This window comes from Plectropomus leopardus, chromosome 5, assembly GCF_008729295.1.
Source record: "Plectropomus leopardus isolate mb chromosome 5, YSFRI_Pleo_2.0, whole genome shotgun sequence".
In the NCBI taxonomy this organism is placed as follows: domain Eukaryota; kingdom Metazoa; phylum Chordata; class Actinopteri; order Perciformes; family Serranidae; genus Plectropomus; species Plectropomus leopardus.
Genome location: NC_056467.1, coordinates 28616151 through 28637514, shown reverse-complemented (window position 1 = coordinate 28637514; position 21364 = coordinate 28616151).

Sequence of the window (21364 nt, the reverse complement as noted above, 5' to 3'; positions counted from 1 at the left end):
TAGTTTGGAACTGTGTAAACTTTGAGTGAACTCAATTATTTTTAAGGTATGTTGTCACTATGCAGGCTTACTATGCAGGCTCATGAAGTGTTTGTTGTCTTACGGTAAGTAATGCATTCAAAATCAGAAATACATCCCATGTATTTTGAAAGGCTGCGATCAAAAATGCAGAATTTCCTCTGGAGACATGCGCTTGGAACTGTGTGAACTCTGGGTCATTTTAAGGCGTTTCACAACACTCCAACTGCCATGGGACTCATTTTTACCCCCTCATGTTTTTAAATGCATGTAACTCTGTTAAAATAGAATCCCGACATTTCTCTGATCTTCACTTTTCCTAGAATCATGTTATTTATCATCTAACAAATTTTAAGTGATGTGCGACAAAAGAAAAAAAAAACCATTTATACCTCCAACCGCCGCATGGGGTCATTTTGACAGCTCATAAAAACAGCACCACGGATCTTTATTCTGTTTATTGCTAGTAATATGGGCTATTATTCTCCCAAATTCATTTGTAACTTGTAATAAATGTTCCTCTACACCAATTAAATTTTTTAAACTTGGTGTTTGTTAGTTGCAGTTAATTAATTTATTTTAAATGCCTGTTTTCAAATGTGTCTTTTCATCTGTATTGACTTAAAGCAATTGTAAAATTATTAAACCTCCAAAAACTGAATTTCATTTTTTTGTCCAGCCTCACACATTATTTCAAAAATAGATGAAAATGAACAACCTACCTCTGTTAAGAAATGACATGACATGGCTTTCTGACACTGTTGTCAAAATGACCCCATTTGGCGGTCTACAACTTAATTACAATGACTTCACTTGCCTAGACCTAATAACTTCATAACTTTACATTAATTAGATAACTGTATGTTAAAGATGTAGCATCATTCTTCAGGCGCTCATTCGTAGGATATCATATGACCTGCTTTGTGTGCATTTTCATAGGATATCATAAGCATTCTATGAGGACACGTTGCACCATGTTTTTTTTCCTCAACCTCACCTCAACCTTTCTCAACCTTGATACCTTGAACCTTTGATAGTTTATCAAGTCCTCCTGTAGCTGGTATCGCTATAGGCTGATATATGTCTTGTAATGTGTGTTAAATCAGCAAGTTTTTTCTGAGGATGTAGTTTGTGGTGATGTTGTATCAGATTGCAGTCAGTCAGTCATTTTCCGTAACCACTTGTACTCTTAAGTACACCCTGGACAGGTCGCCAGACTATTGCAGGGCCGACACATATAGACAGACAACCATACATGCTCACAGTCACACCTAAGGGCAATTTAGAGTCACCAATCAACCTGAGCTGCATGGAGAGAACCATGTAACCATGGGTTTTGAACCAGGGACCCTCTTGCTGTGAGGCAACAGTGCTAACCACGACGCCACCTGCACCGGTTTCACTTTAAGCCACCAGGGAATTTGAAATTAGAGTTTGCATTTACCAGAGATCTTTGTCTGCAACACAACCGCTAATCTACCTGCAAAACTATGCTCTAATGTCAGACTGTAATTGGTGTCACTGAAGTCTCTGTTATTGAAATGTATGTTACACAGATATTAGAAAGACAAAGCAAATTAGGGAAGAGCAAAAGAAGAGCAGAGCGACGTGTTACATAAAAGTGACACAGAGGATTTGTTCCAGGAGACTTCACCCAATCCAATCAAGTGGGCTTTTCTGGATGAGTTCTCAAGCGATTCTTGCATCTCTCAGGAGAAAGCACTCAAGTTAACCTGTCCTTCATTAATGAGGAAATGAGCTTTTTTCTGTTACAAGTATGATATTCTGCAGGATTCTGTAGATTTATGGCCCACACAGACAGAAGTTCAACAACTACACTGAATGGTTTTAATAGAATATAGCAGAGACAAGAAAAATAGATATAAAAAAATGTTGCAGAGATCCCTTAATACTAGCATGTCAAATCAAACATAGCAGACATTTCAAAGCACATTGTGCATTATTCTTATGAGGAGAGGAGAATAGAAACACTTTGGAAGCTTTGCATGTCTTTTCTGTGTAATTGTTGAATACAAAACTTGCACCAAGCCAGCAGGTCAGACATGATATGTATCACCACAAAAATATTTCTACCATTTATAGAATAAAATTCAGCATGGATGGTTGACTGAATGAACCTAAACCGCACAGGCTCAAGAGCACAAATGGGAGGGGCCCCCTGGACTTTACCTGCACTCACATTACCACACACCAACCAGAAGGAGACCCAAAATGATCACAAAGAAATGCAAATGAACTGCAGAAAGATACAAAATGACTGCAAAGAGACACAAAATGCCCAAAAAGTACTAATTACCTCAAAGAGACCCCGAATGATGACAAAGCATCAAAAAATGACCAAAGAAGCCACAAAATTACCCTAAAGAGACACACGATTACTACAAAAAGATACATAGCAACCAAAAAAAGGACCCAATATTACCTTAAAGATACAAAAACAGCGACTACAAAGAGACACAAAATGACCAAAAAATGCAAAATTGCCTCAAAGAGATACCAAACAATGACAAAACACAAAAAGACCAAAAAAGCCAGAGGGAAAGGGAGACACAAGATTACTACAAAAGATACATAACAACCAAAACAGACACACATTTACTTCAAAGAGATATAAAATGACTACAAAGAGACACAAAATGACCAAAAATGATATAAAATTACCTCAAAGATGCACAAAACAACCACAAAGAGACACAGAATGACAAAAAATGCCTGATTTCCCATATAAGGAAAATGGAAATCAGAAATGACAAACTTATTATTTACCAATTTTACAATTAAAGCATGACATTGTTTAAATCATGCTCCTTGGAAAACTACCAGTGTGTTACTACTGGTTGGTAAGGTAAGAAAAAACAAGATAATATTTAATCAGTGAAAGTAAACAAACAGTTTTGTATACAGTTTGAAATTCTCCTTTCCTTTTGCCTATACACACACACACACACACACACACACACACACACACACACACACACACACATGTATATATATATGTGTGTTTTTGTTTTTGACTTTTTTTTTGTGTGTGCTTATTTTCAGGTAACCTATATATTTCTTGGAAATTTCTTCCTTTTTGGGGCCATGTGTTAAGTTGCTCATGGCCTTACTCCATGTCTTTGAAAGTATAATAATCTGAACATTAGAAAATAACAATTTCACTTCACAGACATGAATACAATGCTGAGATAAAGGCCAACTGAATATGTTTTTTTTTTTTAGACTTAGACTCCTTAAAATCAAGAAGGCCTCACAACCCTCCATGTAGCTGTGGTTACCCCTAATGGGGTTCGGGAACCAGTACTTTATACCTTGATCGCGATTGTTCTTGAAATTATTTATTATTGTAACCCTGATGAAAACTTGATCTAAACAAAGTAGTCATTCTTACCCAAAATCTAATGTCACACTCTCTTGAATGAAAAATCGGCATATTTGCACATTATTACAGTAAAGTCTAACAATGGCAACATATCTGACATAGAGGGAATGATAATCACGGGAGTGGAGGTGATGTTTCCTCAGCAAAAAGTTTACCACAAGTCCCTCAGGTGTGTGGATGGAGACAGTAGCAATCAATCTCAGAACCTTAGATCGAGGTCACTTTGTGGAGCACAGAAAAAAATACTTAGGCCTACATCTTAAATTAACCCCTTTGAACCTGGATCGGCATCAGTTTTCTTGTGCTGTGTTGAGATGCCTTTCACAAGCTATCTGGTTTGATTACTTTTAAAAACACGAGGGAAAATTGGCAAAAAATACCCCGCAAATTGCAAGAAATTGGTAAAAGGTGACAAGGAATTGACCTGAAAATTAGTTTGAAAAAATACAAAAATGTAAAAGTTTTAGGGAAAATGTCCAGAAAACTTTATGTATAGCCTAATTATTCTAACCATATATTTAAAACCAATTTACAAAAAAGTGAACATATTTTATTCAAGTGTTTTAGATATATTTGGGTGATTTTCTTATTTGTTTTTAGGTCTTACCTTATGCTTCTTTTTTTCTTGTCACTTATTTCCTGCTCATTTTTGGGCCACATGTTACAGTTCTCGGAACCGTGGGAGAGGGAGGGCCCAGGAGCAAACACACAGACAGGTTAGGAGGAACAGTCAACAGGGTTTTAATAATTGTGAATGGTTGAGGAAGGGAAAGGAGATTAGGGTAAGGGAGGCAGGGAGGTGGTGACTAAACACGGCGAGGGGCTGGGCGGTGAGGCGCTGGAGCTCGGTGATGGTAGACGCTGGAGAAAAACACGACAAAAGGCACAATGAGCCCAAAAAGGCTGAATCAAAAGTTTCACGTAGCACAAGAGAAAATCTCATGAGAGACGGCCGATCTACCACGAGTAAAGTGGAAAACAATCCAGCACCAAAGAGGAGTTAGGCTGGAGTATTTAAACTATAGAGAGGTGATTGCTGATGAGGCGCAGGTGAGGAAGGGTGCCCTCTGCTCCAGCACCCGGAAGCCACGCCCAGCCCCTGCAACACAGAAGAACAAAAAAAGACACAGCCCTCCTTTTTTAAAGAAGTTTGACCAATTTGCTCAAGTTTTAAAGGATTAAATGATGATGAAAAAGTAAATAATGCAATATAGCCTAAACAACTTAGTTAGCATTTTAACAATTTAACCATCTGATTGATTTTAACTATTACCGAACCACACAGTTTTAGATTAGTAGATGCTTCTGAAGTGTTATTAGAAATATATGTTTTACCCAATAACAGATTTTAACATTACAAATCATAAACTTTTGATCATAATTATATAATTAAAATTATTTTACAGCGGGGCGCCCAGTAGCTGAGTTGGTACGTACAGAGCTTACTTCCTCGCTGCAGGGACCATGGGTTTGATTCCAAACTGGGCCCTGTGCTGCATGTCATTTCACGCTTGAGCTGTCCTATCTAATAAAGGCAAGAAAAAGGCACACACAAAAAAGCCCAAAAAGTAATCTTTTTAAAACTTATTTTAAAGAATTATTAGGTCTTTTTTTTTTTTATTTTAATTTTCCATTTTGTTTGTTTGTTTGTTTGTTTATTTCAATAATTTCCAGGTAAATATCTTGCTAATTCCTTCTGAAGTTGCTAATTGCCTACTAATAAATCAAGCCTATAGGATTGAAAGGGTTAAATAATTGCACCAATAACAGTTTGTGAATAATTGTGGCTGTTGTCTCAGTTATTCCATGTCTGTAATAACTCGACGACTACAGCGACACGGAACGCTGCACATCATCTTGTCATGTCTGTGTAATTGTTGGGGAGAAGTAGGAGGTAATGCTGTTTTGTTTCAGTCCTGCACACCCAATGGTGAGCAACACATCGAATAAACCACCAAACTTTCATTAGTCTTACTCTTCTGTTTATACACTGAGCTGTTTAAATAGCTAAGAAAACTGTGTATGAGTGTTCAATATTGTTGAGAAATGTGGTTTTGGCCCTACAGTGAACCGAAAGTGCTTTTGTAAAAGTTAGCAGCAGATTCAGAGTACTTCAGATGCTCTGGTACTGTTTTTTTTGGATCAGCTGTGTAGGTGTTCCTGACAGCACTTCTGCTGACTCACTGACTCTCTGAATTCCTACTCAATGAATTCACTTGTAATAAAACAACCTCAGCGCTAACAACTCATGGCTATATGTTATATTCTACTATTTCAGCTTCTTTAAGCATTCCCCAGAGGCCACTGTTTGAATATACTCTCCCTTGAGCTTCTTCAAAGGCTACATTTTCTAATATCACACTATATACAACAAAGTTGGCTGAAAGATATACAGTATTTGAAAAAAACAAATGGTACTCAAACGTGTGACATGAACACAATCAACATGCAATAAGGCAGGGATACAGGGATGACAGGAGGCCAGGGGCCAGGACAGGGGCCACATTTTAGGACATTTCTAGGATTTTAGAACATTTGTAAAACAATTGCCAAAAAAAATTAGGATATATCTGGGATTTTAGGAGGGTTTCCAGGATCTAGGACATATCTAGGATTTTAGGACATTCCAAAGATTCTAGAACATTTCTAGTACTTTAGGACATTAAGAATTTTGTAACATTTCTAGGATCTTGGGACTGTCCGTGGATTTTAGGACATGTTGAGGATTTTTAGGATATATCTAGGATTTGGGGACATTTCTAGGCTTTCAGGACAATTCTAAGATTTGGAGACATTTCAAGCAATTTTTCGCACTTTTCCAGGATTTAAGGGGCTTAGCTAGGACTCTGTTAAAGACATGAAGATTCTCTACTGGCACTTTAAAAAAAACAAATAAACAAAACAAAAAATCAAGCTTTATTTTGATGCTGAATCACTTTCGGGGTATTAAAATAAAAAAAATAAAAAAAATAGAACGGTGTAAACAAGTTTTGATAATTTAGTTAAAAATGACAAACATATTATTTAATAATACTACTAGATCACCAATTAAATATTTTAATGTTTCGATTGTCTTTAGATTGCTGTATTGGTTATATTATGTTAAAAGATCTATATATGTACTTCAAATCACATATGGCAACTTACTGCGTATAATCCAAAGCATCCCACCATCACCGCACAATCAACTCTAAAGCGTTACTTTTGTCCCCTCCAATCAGGCAATGATTGATGAAAAAGTTGAGTAAAAGCAGTGACTTGAGTGGTTCGAAAAGGAAAGAAGGTCTATAGAATTCTATAGAATCCTGATATACTGTATTAATGGTCACTGAGTGGCTTGGGTTTGAAGGACTTTCTAATACCTGACAGGCTACTCAGAGTGAAAACTAAATAACTGTGGCATTATGGGGCAAAAATACTCTCTTAAACACAATACTTAGTCATAATAGCATGCACACTAGGTGGCTTGCTGCCTATGGCCAATTACACACTCACATTCAAATATTACACAGATTTATCACAGTTTGAAACAGGAGGTCTAAAAGTCACTACAAGAGTGGCATATTTCTATTGCCATTTGTGTGTGTGTGGGAGTGAGTGAACCAGAAAGAGACTAAAATTCATGCATTATGGGTACCAAAACCAAGGAGCAGCAGAGTTTTTCTAAAATTTTTTAGAAATCAGCTTACAGTAATATAAAAAGGTGAAAAAAAGAGTTTGCACTTTCCATTGAAAACAATTTTTAAAAATGTTTAAATCTAAAAGAAATGTTTATTATTATTATTATTATTATTATCATTAGTAGTAGTAGTAGTAATTTGTATGGATTGCTTGGGAAATGCTCTTTGACTTTTGTAATAGATGTTGACGGCAAAAAATCTTTCTGGGCATGAAGTCTTGGACATGCAGGTTTGACAGTGTCCAGCTCTCTTCCTGGGGGCTCGCTGTGGGCTACACATTCTGGCAGCCAAACTACATCTCCTCTGGCTTTGGCCGACAACTGGCTACAGCTGATTACACTGTTAGACTGATAGCAAGGATTAGATATGACTGATTTTGTGCTGATTTGTGCTAAATTACTAAGCAAACTGAAAGATACAGACGTTTGTTGAATTCCACTTTTGTGATAACTTGAATATAACCATAGTAGCAAAGTCTAGCAGGGGCATATTTTGTGGTGTTTAAGTAAAAATTACAACAAACTAACATGATTTAATTCATTATTATAGCACTACTTTAATACATTCTATTATATACACCACCAACCAGCAGGTACACTTAATTAGCAACCAGTGAACATAGTGGAGCATTTGAAAGCTACAGAGATAGATTTTGGACAGAAACATGACTTCACTAAATGTTTTGAATTTGACTGACTGGGAGTTACTGCTGGTTATCAGCCTCTTATATATGGGTTGGAAGGAGCCTGCTACACCATCTTCAGGCCCAGAAGGCTGCCATCAACCCATATAAATTGAAATGCTGTGTGTATCTTATGATGTATTTTGAATGTATTCTGTTTTATGATCTTTTTTACTCTGTTAAGTGTCTTTGAGTTTCCTGAAAAGTGCTCTGTAGATAAAATGTCTGTTTTTTCTTCTTCTTATATTTCCCTGTTTGGGCAGCTAGTGGTTGCAGTAATTATGACGGGAGTCCACATGAATTTAAAAGTTAACACTGACATATTTTAACTGACATCTGCAATTTTGTCACGTCACGTCAAGTCACATCACGTCATGGTTTTGGCACCTAAATCTAATGAACGTGAAAGTCTAGACATTTATATGATGTTAGAAAAAGTCAAATTATTGTATTAGTCCGACTTAAACTGGAATTTTAAAATACATGTAAGCATGTTAGTCCAACTAATATCGAATTTAAATTTCTCAAAGTAGGACTAACACACCAAGATAATGCAGTTGCGGGTTGATTTACTCTTTCATGTGTATGCCTCAACTGGACCTGAACTGGCCTAGGGATTCTGTTGAACAGCATAAATTGGTAGAAGAAAGGGGGGAAAACAAGAGAAAAAGAGGAAAAGAAAAAAGAACAAGACATAGGTAAAAAGTAAAGCATGAGTATGTATGAAATGTACAGCACCAAAAAGTTATCCATGATTTCACTGTTCAACATGCAACCTGTTTGCCACTTGCTAACTTGTTTGTTATGTGTTGTAATAGGTCAACCACAAGTTGCTGAAAGGAGGCCTATTGCCACCTACCATTGCAGAGTCAGACATACTTCCATCAATAAATCGATTCCAACCAAAACCATAGCACTCCATAGAGGAGCATTTAGCAACTACAGAGGCAGATACTTCCCTTAAGAGTTGGTGGAGACCAAAACAAAGCTAAAAGGAGAGTGACAGAAACAAGTCTCCAAACAAATGCAGATGTTGCTCTGTGTCTGCTGGATGTGTACATGGCAACTGTTTAATAACACGTTACCCAAAACAATTTTATAAGGTTTTACTGTTGTGTTTTTAACATGTTCTGCTGCCACCAAGTGCCAAATAAAATTTTTTTTTTAAAAATGAATAGAAATGCAGCTTGAAAACAAAGCATTAAACATGCATTAATGTGCTGCCGATAGAATTACAACAACTATAGCATGGGTAGTTTGTGAAGTTTAATGTTAAACTGCATGACTTTTTTTTTTCCCACACATCAGTTACATTGTTAATATTTACATCGACCATAACTCCAAATAAAAAAACAGGTTAAATTGTTTCACATCTTTTCAGAAACAAAAAGACCTGATAACCCTAATAATTATTCAGGTATTATCCTTCCACAAATGTACAATAAATGTCAAAAGAAATGTGCTTTAGGTCTATATATATGTATATGTTTAGAAAAATAAAAAACCTAAATGTTACGGATTTACAAAACACAAAACAACAAGGGTGAAAACAAAAATGGCCATTATTTTCATGACATTCGAAATAATTAAATGTAACTGAAAACATAAGGATCTGACAGTGAAAATGAAAACATGTAAATGCCATTTTAAGCATACTTGCAGCAAGTATTAGCACTTGCACGTAATAATAATAATAATAATAATAATAATAATAATAATAATAATAATATGAAAAGGAAGGATTTCATGAATAGTAAATGTGTCACAAAAAGACAAAGTAGTGTTTCAGTGTTTTTTCACACAGAAGGTACAGCAATATCAAACTCCTTCAGCGGTTTGAACCAGAGACCACTGCTTAAACTAAATGCTAGCACACATATCGAGCCATTGCAAGACAACAAGGTGAGCACAGGAGAAAGTCTCACAAGTTTTACTCTATCCCAATAACCACCATTAAGAGTAAACACTAAATTACCTTCAACAATTCAAGGATTTTTTTATTTCACATTGAGCACAAACACGTATTTTTCTTTTTTTTTTTCTCCTCCAAACAACATTTGACATGGCAAAAAATGTGAACTTTCAGTTTATGCAAATTTGCTGTGTCTATAGGGCTTGTGTGTAGGAGGCAGTATCCTGAAATTGGCTCATCAAGCACATTAGCTTATGTATGGTTTGAAATTAACAGTCACAGTGTAAAATGGACTCTGAAAATAAGTGGAGTGCTATCGTACATAACTAAGCATTCTATAAAAAAATACAGTAGCAAGCTTTTCTCTTCAGTGTTTCTCAGACTGATTTGAAACTATTTAGGCTATATTAGTACAAATCATATTTAAAAAGATATTTAAATATGTTAAACATGTGGGCTGTCCTTGAAAAATGTTTCCCTTTCGGCATGATTAGAGCAATTTATGCACTATTTAAACTGTTTTTTTTCCCAGGACAACCCAAGTATGTGATTGTCTTCACTTATATTACCTGCATAAGAACAACTGCTGTTGGTTGATAACTCTGCACAAACACAAACAATGCAAAGACCCTCAAATCAACCTCAATAAGGAACTCAAGTTTTCACATACAGATGCGAGTATACAGCAAATGGCAAGCGATGACGTAAACTAGAGAAGTGTTGCACATTGCCAATCGACTGTGTTTATTTCCCATCAAAAGATGTCATTTTTTATGTAAACGCTGGTGTGAAAGCAAAAGGACAAAAACTGAATGAAACTATATGTCTTTGGTAACTACTTTTAGATAATGCTAAAAAAAAAATACTTAGGTGGATGGATGATAATACACGGAGAGAGAGAAGAAAGTAGATACTGTTGGATCTCAAGCCCTTTGTTTTTCTTTGTAGCTAATAAGGATAACATTCGCTTCAAATAGTCAGAAATTTCCAGTCAAACTCCATTACAGCAAAAGCTATTATGAAACGTAATGAAGGATTCAGTTGAGAGACTGCCAATACACATCTTCACATAACAACCCTGTCACTAACTGTCATTAAAGGGGTAGTCCATGTCATTATAGATTGATAATTAGCTTTACAAATCAAATGGCATTTTTATTTTTTCACCAGAACACACCCAATCACACATACAGTACAGTATATGACTTTCAAAGAAGCAAGCATATAATTGACAGACAAACAGAAAACAAAAGAAGCACGTTGCTAGAAAAGGTCACTACCACTGTGGGAAATGTAAAAAAATAAAAATTAACAAAAGGAGAAAAAAAACATTTTGAGTGATACAATGGCATACTCTGTACATGGTTTAGACGGTTGGCAAAATAAAGCAAAATATTCAAAGGTGAGGAAGCAATCAAAAGCAAACAGGATGAGAGGGCACTCGTGAGGGGTGAAGGGTGGTGGAGGAGGGTGGTTTGTGTCGGCTATGCTAACATCACAAGGTGAGCGGGGTCCTACAGACAGCCTCAGTGGAGCAAGCGGTGCACAATACACAAGCGACTCAGGGCCACAAATTATTTTCATCATGGCAGAGGGGGGACGCCCACACGTGTTTTAAGCTTACAGAATGAACAGAAGCAAAGTGGTAATGGATGCACATCCGTTTCAGCAGAGCTTTGTTTTCCATGAAGCGTTTGTGGCACTATCATGTTTGCCTCTTGCAGAGCTGAAGAGTAATGTGGCGTGTCACACGGATTGCTCCTTGGGGAACGTGAATGGAGCTCGAGGGCCAGGGGCAGGAAAGCTCGTGTTGGAGTACGTGGGCTCGTTGGGTGGCTGCTGTGTGTAGGGGTGCTGAGGCAAGAAAGTAACAGGAGGGTAAGCAGGAGCGGGCTGAGACTCAGGGAAGTGTTCCATGTTGCAGACGGGCTGATAGCCCATGTATTCCGCTGGGTTCAGCAGCTCTTCTGGACGCCTCCCAGAGTCCTGCAAGTAGAGGACAAAAGAAGAAAGAAGACAATACTGCATGGTCACGGGGTTTCCGTTATCCGTTATGAGGGCTGACTGAACCCAAAATGGTGCGTCATCACATCAGAATATTACAGAGCAAAGCAGAACAAAGAGTATTTTAACCGCAGTGAGGTTAACTAAACAGACATTAAGACCTCTATTTGGCAATGTCACACTTCAGCAGTATTTTCCAATTAATTTATAATATAAAATCTCAAATTTGAGCATCATTTTAATCCCTATTTATGCACAAGTTCTTCTGCACTGAGCAACTAGGATGCTAAAAGGACAGGATGAACTAATACCTACTGTATTCATGCTCTATTATACTGCAGACTTCTTAAAATAACTGTTTCTGTCTGTTCTTGTTCTTACATCTGTATTAACTTGTCAGATTGTAAAAAGATATGAGATTTATTTAATGCATTTTTGCTTTTATGTTTACAGTAAAGGAAATTTGTAGCAGCAGTCCAGTCATTACAGGACCAGATGTGGTATTAAATATGCCATATGTGCATAACTGTCCACGAAGTCCTCACACTGCAGGCCCTGTTTTCATGAATAAGAGAGGTGCAGATACAGATGGTGGCACAAACTGGTTTAGGCCAGCTGAAGTTTTGGTAATGTGGTGCTGTAGTGGTGACAGAGATTGGATACGCGTGTCAGTTATTATGCATCAAATCAGTCCTCTGTCTGGATTTGACTATGGATTTTTATGACTAAAGCTGCCAATTAAGAACCATGCATAAAAAATAAATACTTTTATTAGGTGCCAGAATTTGTTCAACTTTGTTGTACATTATTGCATTAAGTGTGGTTATACTAACATGCCTACAATGATGCCAACTGTCAATACTTAAAGATAAAAGGACAGTTCACCCAAAAATGAAAATTTAGTTATTATCTACTCACCCTCATGCTTATTGAAAGTCGGGTTAAGTTTCATGGTCCACAAAACACTGCTGGAGGTTGAATTAATCTCAAACAATTGAAGCAAATGGAGACCAGGGTTTAAACATTTAAAAAAATACATTAAAAAAGCACACATCTTCATACTTCATAATCCAAGTGTACTGAAGCCCAAACATGCCAAGTTGTTTTGAAAACCATCACTGACATCATGTTTTTAACCTTGTCTTAGCCTTGTTGTAGTCTGTAGTTCCTTGTGTGGAAGCTGCACTCACGTCTGATGAGATCTGTGGTGTGCAGATACCAATAGCTCTCGTTCTTGAGTGAGCAGGCATTCATAACCGTGGCTAACATACGAACATACAGACTACAACAAGGTTAAAGACATGATGCCAGTGAGGTTTTTTTCAAAACAACTTGGCCCATCAGGGCTTCAGGACACTTGGATTACTTGGGACGAGCACTATGGAGACATTTTGTGGCTTTATTATGTATTTTTTTCATGTTTGTATCCTGGTCAACATTTGCTTACATTGTTTGGTAGATGACTGCAACGCCTTTTCCCCGTGAACCTCCAGCTGTGTTTTGTGGACAGTAAAACCTCACATGACTTTACATCAGTATTAGGGTGAGTAGATGATGACTGAATTTTAATTTTTGGGTGAACTATCCCTTTAAACAGTGTCTATTTAAAGGGGCACTGCAGCAATTCAGCATTTACTTAGACGTACTCACATAAGGTAGATTTAAATAAGACTGAGCAAAATCAATGTAGCAGAGGCCCTGCCCTTTAGTCCCAATATGGATCAAGCTTCAAAAATACTGGATCCAATAATTCTCATACTGCAACTAAATAACGTTTCATTTGACACTCCCTGACTGACCTATGGCCACATCTAATCAACCATATGCTTTAAATTTCTCACATACACAAACTTTCTATTAATATGATAAGCTGTTTTCTCATATGAAGATGATCAGAGAATCAGGTCCAGACATTGTCTGGATTTCCCTTCACACATGGAGTGCACAATAGGTGATTGTCTATGTCACAAGTGTTCTCAAAATACTATTGGTTCTGGCAAGCGGGGTGCATGGGTATAGTGCGCAGGAGGCAGGAACATAGATCACCTATTGATTTGTGGACTCTTATATTGAAGCCTAGGGTTTGGCATTTTAGCTGTCAACCTCCTGTTGTTTTTCTTGGTTTTTTTTTGGAGCCAGAAATGACCATATTTGGGTGAGAAGGTGGTGCTGTGACGGAGTGAGGAGTGGATCTGAGGACGCTATTGGCAGATAGCCTGTTACTCAACATGAATTTTGAAATTAGCTATGGAGACCAAAACTGCTTTTTTGTGCCAGGCTATGCACATGTTTTATTTCTGTTGCAAATTTTGGCATTTTAACAGGAGCGTCTGATTTGCTCTGTTAGGGATCCCGCCTCAAATGACCAGTCCATGAAAAGCAGTTTTTGGCACTTTTTTGTTAACTTTATTCTCAGCCTTGAAGGTTTCTGATTGATCATGGAGCTGATTACACAGCTGTCACATATAGTCAGTTCAAAATGTGATCAAAAACAATCAGGTCTCTTGCTATTCCTTTAATTACTGACAATTTTCTGTCGGCCCTTCCCAAATCTTCCTATATTTCCATTTTGACATTTTAATTTTTGTCTTTGTGTAAGTGACCCTTCTTCTTCACCCCTCTGATGTTTATTTTATTTAAATTTTGTGTCATCAGGGTTCCAACAGCTTACAGCCTGTGGAAATCAAGACTTTTTCAATGCCACTCAAAATGACATTGAAGACTGATTTCACTATAACCAAAATTGGGGGGGCTGGCACCAATTAATTAAGGTTAGGAAGCACATAATATATATGGCCAAATATTCACTTTAATATAAAACATTACTTTTGGGTGACATCAATGCTAGTTATATTCTGATTTTTTTTAATTGTTAAATTAGCTATTTTTTAAAATTTAACAATGCAATGTAAAAAAAAAAAAAGATTCTTAAAGGTGTACCTTTTATGTCTTGGCACTTTTAAGACTTATGAAAATTTGATTAAGGCATTTCAAGACCAATTAAGGCCTTGTTTTTAGACTGATTAATTAAATGCCTTTAAAGACTTTTTAAGGACCCTGTGTGCCATCCACAAGAGAAAAATGTCATATACACACCACCTCACTCACTGTGAATTCGGACTTTGAATTAGGGAGCTGGGAGTGTAAAGTCTGTATAATATCCGGTCCAACTGATTTAAACATTTGTGCTCTCACAAACAGCTCCTCTGGGTAATGACAAGATAATTTAAGGTTTGCAATGCATGTTTAAAAAGGGTTTTAGTCGTCAGCCCAATCTGTAATATCCTTGATGAAACAATCATGTTAATTTCCTAATACTATAAAAAGCCCACACAAACATTATCAAACTGCATTTGCAGGCTGAGTCAAAGTTGGAGTGCCCCTTTAAGTTGTTTGCATGATTTAACGCCTCCCTGTAATTTCCATCTGTACATGATTGAATATCAGAATAAGAAGCTTTGTAACAGTGGACTTTAAAATGTCACTGTAAAATGTTCTTTTTCTTTCCTGCCAATGACAAATTTAACCAAAACAACTGCAGCCATTATTCTTCTGTGTTTGTGTTACATCATGTTGTTTGAAGCCTCTATTGCGTTTATTAGAATTCAAAATGCAATGCCTCCAGTGCTACTTGAAAGTTTATAATGGCTTTAAGATCTTTCATGGAGCTGTGTACTGGGTGTCCTCAGGATGCCAGCCATCATGCTCATGTCCTTGTGTAAACTTGGGATCTGTTATCCAGCTTGAAGATAAAGTCATCAAGTTTGTAGAAAAATGCTGGGGTTCATGGATTTATTTTGCATCATTCAGTGTTAGCTGTGCACGTTTTTAATCAAGGTGCTGGCACTGGATGAGGCATGCAAAACTTGTAAGTCTTTGTAAGCGCACATCACACTCAAATTGTTACATGGTACATTGTAATGAATTTACTTACTTACTGACATGAATGCCTTTACTGAATTAAATGAAGCGCTGACATGTGTTTTGAGGCAAGAGGAGAGTCAAGTTGCAAACACCACAATTGTATTTCCTTATTAAATATTTGTATCGACACTGCTGTCTGCAATGCTCCGTGCTCTTTTAAACAACAGTAAAATCATATTTTCAGCACAACAGAAGCTGCCTATGAAGTCACAAAATCGCAAGAAAGAAATACTACTTCCTTTATAGCAGTGGAAGGTTACTAATCTTGATCTGCACGAACATAAATATAGTGCCTTCAGGGTGTTGTCATGGATTCAGACCTGAATTTTAAAAAACACATACAAACAATTACAAAGCCAGCTTACTATCACCTCAAGAATATTCTAGGATTAAAGGTCTGATGTCGCAGCAGGACCTTGAAAAACTTGTCCATGTGCATTTATCTTTAGTCGAGTTGACTACTGTAACAGTATCTCTCTCTGGTACTGCCTAAAAGTCAATCAGACAATTGCAGCTGATCCAGAACGCTGCTGCTCGAGTCCTTACTAAGACCAAGAGAGCGGACCACATCACTCCAGTTCTGAGGTCTCTACACTGGATCCCTGTCTCCCTCAGAGAATAGACTTTAAAATTCTCTTGCTAGCATATAAAGCACTGAATGGTTTAAGGCCCAAAATACATCAAAGACCTTCTAGTCCAGTATGAACCATCAAGACCACTCAGGTCATCTGGTGCAGGTCTGGTCTGTGTTTGTTATCCAAAAGTCAGAACTAAACATGGAGAATCAGCATTCAGTTTCCTATGCTCCGTATATCTGGAACAAACTACCAGAAAATATCAGGTCTGCTGAGAGTCTGAGTTCTTTTAAGTCAAGGTTAAAGACTCACCTGTTCACTGGCTGCCTTTGACTAAAAGGCTTTTTACTTTTTAAATTTTATATTTTACTTCGAAGTCTCTGCACTGCAACTCTTATTTCAATATATGTGTTTTTATTATTTTTGGGTTTTTATCTTGTTGTTTTCCTACTTGCTGATTTTTAATCACCTTTTACATGCTTCTTTTATAATGTTTTAAATGTTTTCCTTTCCCCCTGTTTTGTTGTATTTCAATGTTCTGTGTGAAGCACCTTGAATTTGCCTTGTTGCTTAAAATGTGCTATACAAATAAACTTGCCTTGCCTAAACTGATTTATGTGTTGATTTATAGTGTCTTTTAAAAAACAAAATTTCTAAATATGATAGTCTGCGAAGGACACACAATAGCTGGGGCCATTAAGGTCATTTCTAAATAGTTGCAAAACACGGTCATCAATAAAAGAATATTCTGGACCAAATTTGACGAGCATTAAATCTCCCATCCACCTAATATTAGTAAAATCACTGCAAGACAAATAAATGAAAAAAACCTCCATTAGCCTCAGCATACAATTTTGTTTTTCAGAAATTTCCCTCTCTTATGGAAACAACTTAGTAGTAGTAGTAGTAGTAGTAATAATATAACGACAACAACAACAACAACAACAACAATAATAATAATAATAATAATAATAATAATAATATAATAATAAATAATCACACATTTCATGAATGACTGACAAATGGTTCTGGAATGACACAATAATAAGCAGGCATGCAAAAAAAAATAATACATTTTTTTTTTTAAAAGGAATGATAGTGAAAATGAGACTTACGAATATTCCTCAAGCATCTCTACATCTACGAGAACGATGATCCCAACTCTGAAAATGTTTAAACGGGGCAACAAAACCACAAAGACACTTAAATCTGCCTAAAAAGCGTTGCATGTTTTCAACACGTTTACGTCATACATTAAGGCTGTCATAGCACAAATAAATAAGTGATGGGTAAAAAAAACAGAAAATGAAGCAAGGGATTTTCATATGCAGCAGACCACAAACAAAACGAAGTTCATCTTATAAAAAAACAACATGAGCACCTTATAAATAAAGCTCAAATGAATCTGTCTCTGAAATTCTATTGTATTTAAATGATTTGCTCTTAACTGTATTAACAAGTACATTAACAACATGTGCTTTAAAGACTGAAACTATATCCTAAAGACTGAGTTGTCGTTGTGAGGGATGAGTGGTACGTTAAGCACAGTGGAACTCAGAAGGCAAAAGGGTGAGCGGTGATGGCGTGTGAAGGTGAATCTGTGTTTTCACAGCAGAAGACATGCGAGTAAACCTCTCCTGACACACATGCTGGAGACAGAAGCGTCTGGAAAGCCGAGTCTCTTCAGGTCAGTATCAAAGACCGCTCAAGCAGCTGAATAAAACTTTCCACTTTGTCAGGTTATTAATTTCTTTGCTTGCTGAGAAGGCCTTGGTGATTTTAAGCAAAATTAAAACCAACAGTCTGAGGAGCTTAGAGGTTTGTCTCAAGACATTTGGGATTCAGGGCTGAAACTTAAGCAAACTGTTTTGGAGAGAAGTTTGACTGAAAATGAAGTTTGGAAAAAAAATCAAACCTAGTTTGATTATTTGAAAAGAAGGTTGACATTTTGGTAAATAAGCCAATTTACCTCCTTGCCAAGAGTATCTGTCTGTTATATATGAAGTTGGTGCCAACAGCAAGTTAGCTTAACACAAAGACTGGAAACAGAAAAAAAACTAACAGTCTCTTCTAACAGTCAAAACTTTTTTAAAGTTCACTCAACTCCTAGCATCTCTTTTTAAGCAAATACAAAAAATAACTAAATAAAAATCACATGACGTTTCAAAGGTGGTATGTGCATTACTATTTTTTAAATAAAATGCACACAGGTAAGTTATAAAAATGTCCTCCCTGTACAGTAGTTATTAATGTTGAATATAGCAACAGGGACCAAAACTGTTTTTTGCACCAGGTTCTAAACTAAATGTTTATTTCTGTTGTAAAATTTGGCATTTTAACATGGGGGTCAGTGGGGATTGATTTGTTTCTGGAGCCAGCCTCATGCGGCTGTTTCAGGTATTGCAACTTTTTTGAACTTACACTGTTGGCTTGATTATTCAGTCCCAGTTGCCGCTTGGTTATTAGTGTTATGTTAAGTTAAGCATCTGCTGCTAGGTGTAGCCGAATATATACTGTACAGACAATAAAAGGGCATCTCCTCTCTAATCTAACAAGAATGGCAAATTAGCTTGTTTCCCAATGTGCCAAACTAATTCTTTACAAAAGTTAATTGTGCGCGTATGTAATGAAAGACTTTTGGGGGCGGTTGACATTTTGGAGAAACATCTAGTGGCACCTAGAATAAAATTTAAGATCAATTTTAGGGCAATTTATTTTGCCCAAATGTTGATTCTAACATCAAACTTTTGTCCAGTGAGAAAATCAGATTATCTATGTGAAATGTTGGGAAAAAACCTGAGTGGAACAAATGGAAGTAAATGAACATGTTATATTATCATAAAATTATCTAACTTTGGTTTACCAACAGAAGTGGGAAATATCAGCAGTTTTGGCTGGTTTTCTGCACAATTTTGTGTTTCTCAATCCACATGTGAGATTTCAGTTTGGATTCACATCATGAAGAGTTTAAGAAAAGGTATTTATTAAATTATTTAACAAAAAAATAGATGTTAGAAATATTTTGAGATCTTACAATGCAACAAAGATTCATACAATCCTTTTGCCCACGTCTGAGCATTTTTAAACTTTTTGACAGATTTATTTTAGTCAGTTTAATACCAATTAAGGCCTTCTTTTTAGGTTAATAAATTCAATGCCTTATGACACTTTTTAAGGATCCGCAAGAACCCTGGTTATAAAGTGTGCATCAACCTTGTGTGGATACAATGTGGGGCGCAGGGAGTGTTTAGGATTATCAAGTGGGTTCCTTCCATCAGAGAAGTGCAGTGGATGAGGTCAAATACATTTCCAGGAGGCAGCACAGTGCAGTCTGAGCTGCACAGAATCACATATTTCTATAACTGCTACGAGCACAAATCTCTGCCACACTGACAGCACACCCACACTCAGTTTTACATTTACGTGAGAGCAGCTCAATAACTAGTTTCCACAATAAACAAAGCTCACAAACAACAGCGTGCTGCAAGATTAAAAACCATTTCTGCATTGCTTTTAGCCATATTTGTTTATTTTTAACACTGAGGGCATCAAAGTTAGAGCTTTTTTAAATCCTTCACATAACGGCTTTAAATTTCTCCAACCATGTCGCTGGCCTTTGATTGCTGTCTGTAAGTTTGAGAAAAGTTAAACCCATTTTACATTTTTTGGCCTCTTATACAGAGAGAAATGCTTTTATTCATGCATTTCATAAAAATCAGATGCTCTTATATGCCTATATGCCAAGTGGCAACTGCTAAAGTTTGACCTCAACTTTTGTTAATCAATGCATTTTTTTATGACTCCAGTCTACGTCACCTGAGGGTGATCTAAGGCAGGAGTCAAGCTGAATGTGTCTTTTTCTGTTTCCTAAGCATTTTCACAGTTTCAACATCAAACTCTGGGCAGCGGGCCCAGGATTTCGATGATTTAGAATAATGGCCTATCTGAAGACTCCTGCCCACAGAAGCAAATCCCCAAAGAGGAACGAGTGATTGAGCCCTAAGCACTGACTTGTGAGCACACTCTGGTTCAAACACTGAATCTAAACGTAAACTAAAGTGATGACAGACATCGATTGAAAGCAGCGACTGCAACTCTACAACTTGCACTCTAAATTGTTTCTGTTGTTTAACACGAGACAGAAACAGATGCAACATCTGCTGACAGAGATGTTCAGAAACATCTGGAGCAGAAATGTTGCTTTCCCTTCACAGGATGTTACCTTCAACTGAGACTGTTTCCTGGTAGCTGAGTGACTGTAGTTTAAACTATTCTGAAGGGCCCTGACACACCAGCCCTAGAGTCTGTTCAGAATACTAAACCACTGATCACCACTGATGAAGTTTTTTTGTTTTTTTACATAACATGTTCAAATTGTAATGTGATCCTTTTGAATCAATTTATTCCCACAATGCTCAGTGTCAGCCTTAAGCCACATTCACCTAAATATCATCAAAATGTCAAAACAGCCCAATCTCTTTCGGAGCTCATCAAAACCTGCTGCTTGGTCCTTGATTTCAACATCAGAAATCAACCTTTAATAGCGGTATGACACTCTGGTGGACAGCATCAGTTTATAACATGACTGCATGGCACCTTACAAGGAAGTACTACATGTTGCCAGTCAGCCAGAGGGCACCTGTTGGGGTGATATGATACGTCGGTGGATTGCATCAGTTAATAACGCAGCTGTATAGAGCCCTTTTTTAGAGGGTTTCCTAAACATTCATTCATTTGCCACCACAAATACATTTTTGGAGCTCAATGGATAATTTATAGTGCTAACAGCAGAACATCAGGTTCAATTAAAGCGTTGCTTGCTGTGTTGTGTTCACAGACTCTTAAAAACATTGGAATTTACAGTGAAATGGTTTCTGTCACTGAGGGTAGTTTGCATCTCCCTGATTTCTGTTCAAGTGTTTTTTTTTTGTGATAAGTTTTTAATGAAATACTTCACTCCACAAAAAAAGGGATTTTCCCGCCATGTTTGACAGCTGTGTCAGCCAATCCATGTGCTCGCATTCAGTGGGGCTTCTCACGATTGGTCAGATGGGTGTTTTGGCAGGAATTCACCCACCGCGAAGATCATGACTGCGCAGACTCCAGCTTCCAATGACGTCATAAGCACAAGATGGCAGTAGTTGTATCAGGGATACTTTAGCTTCA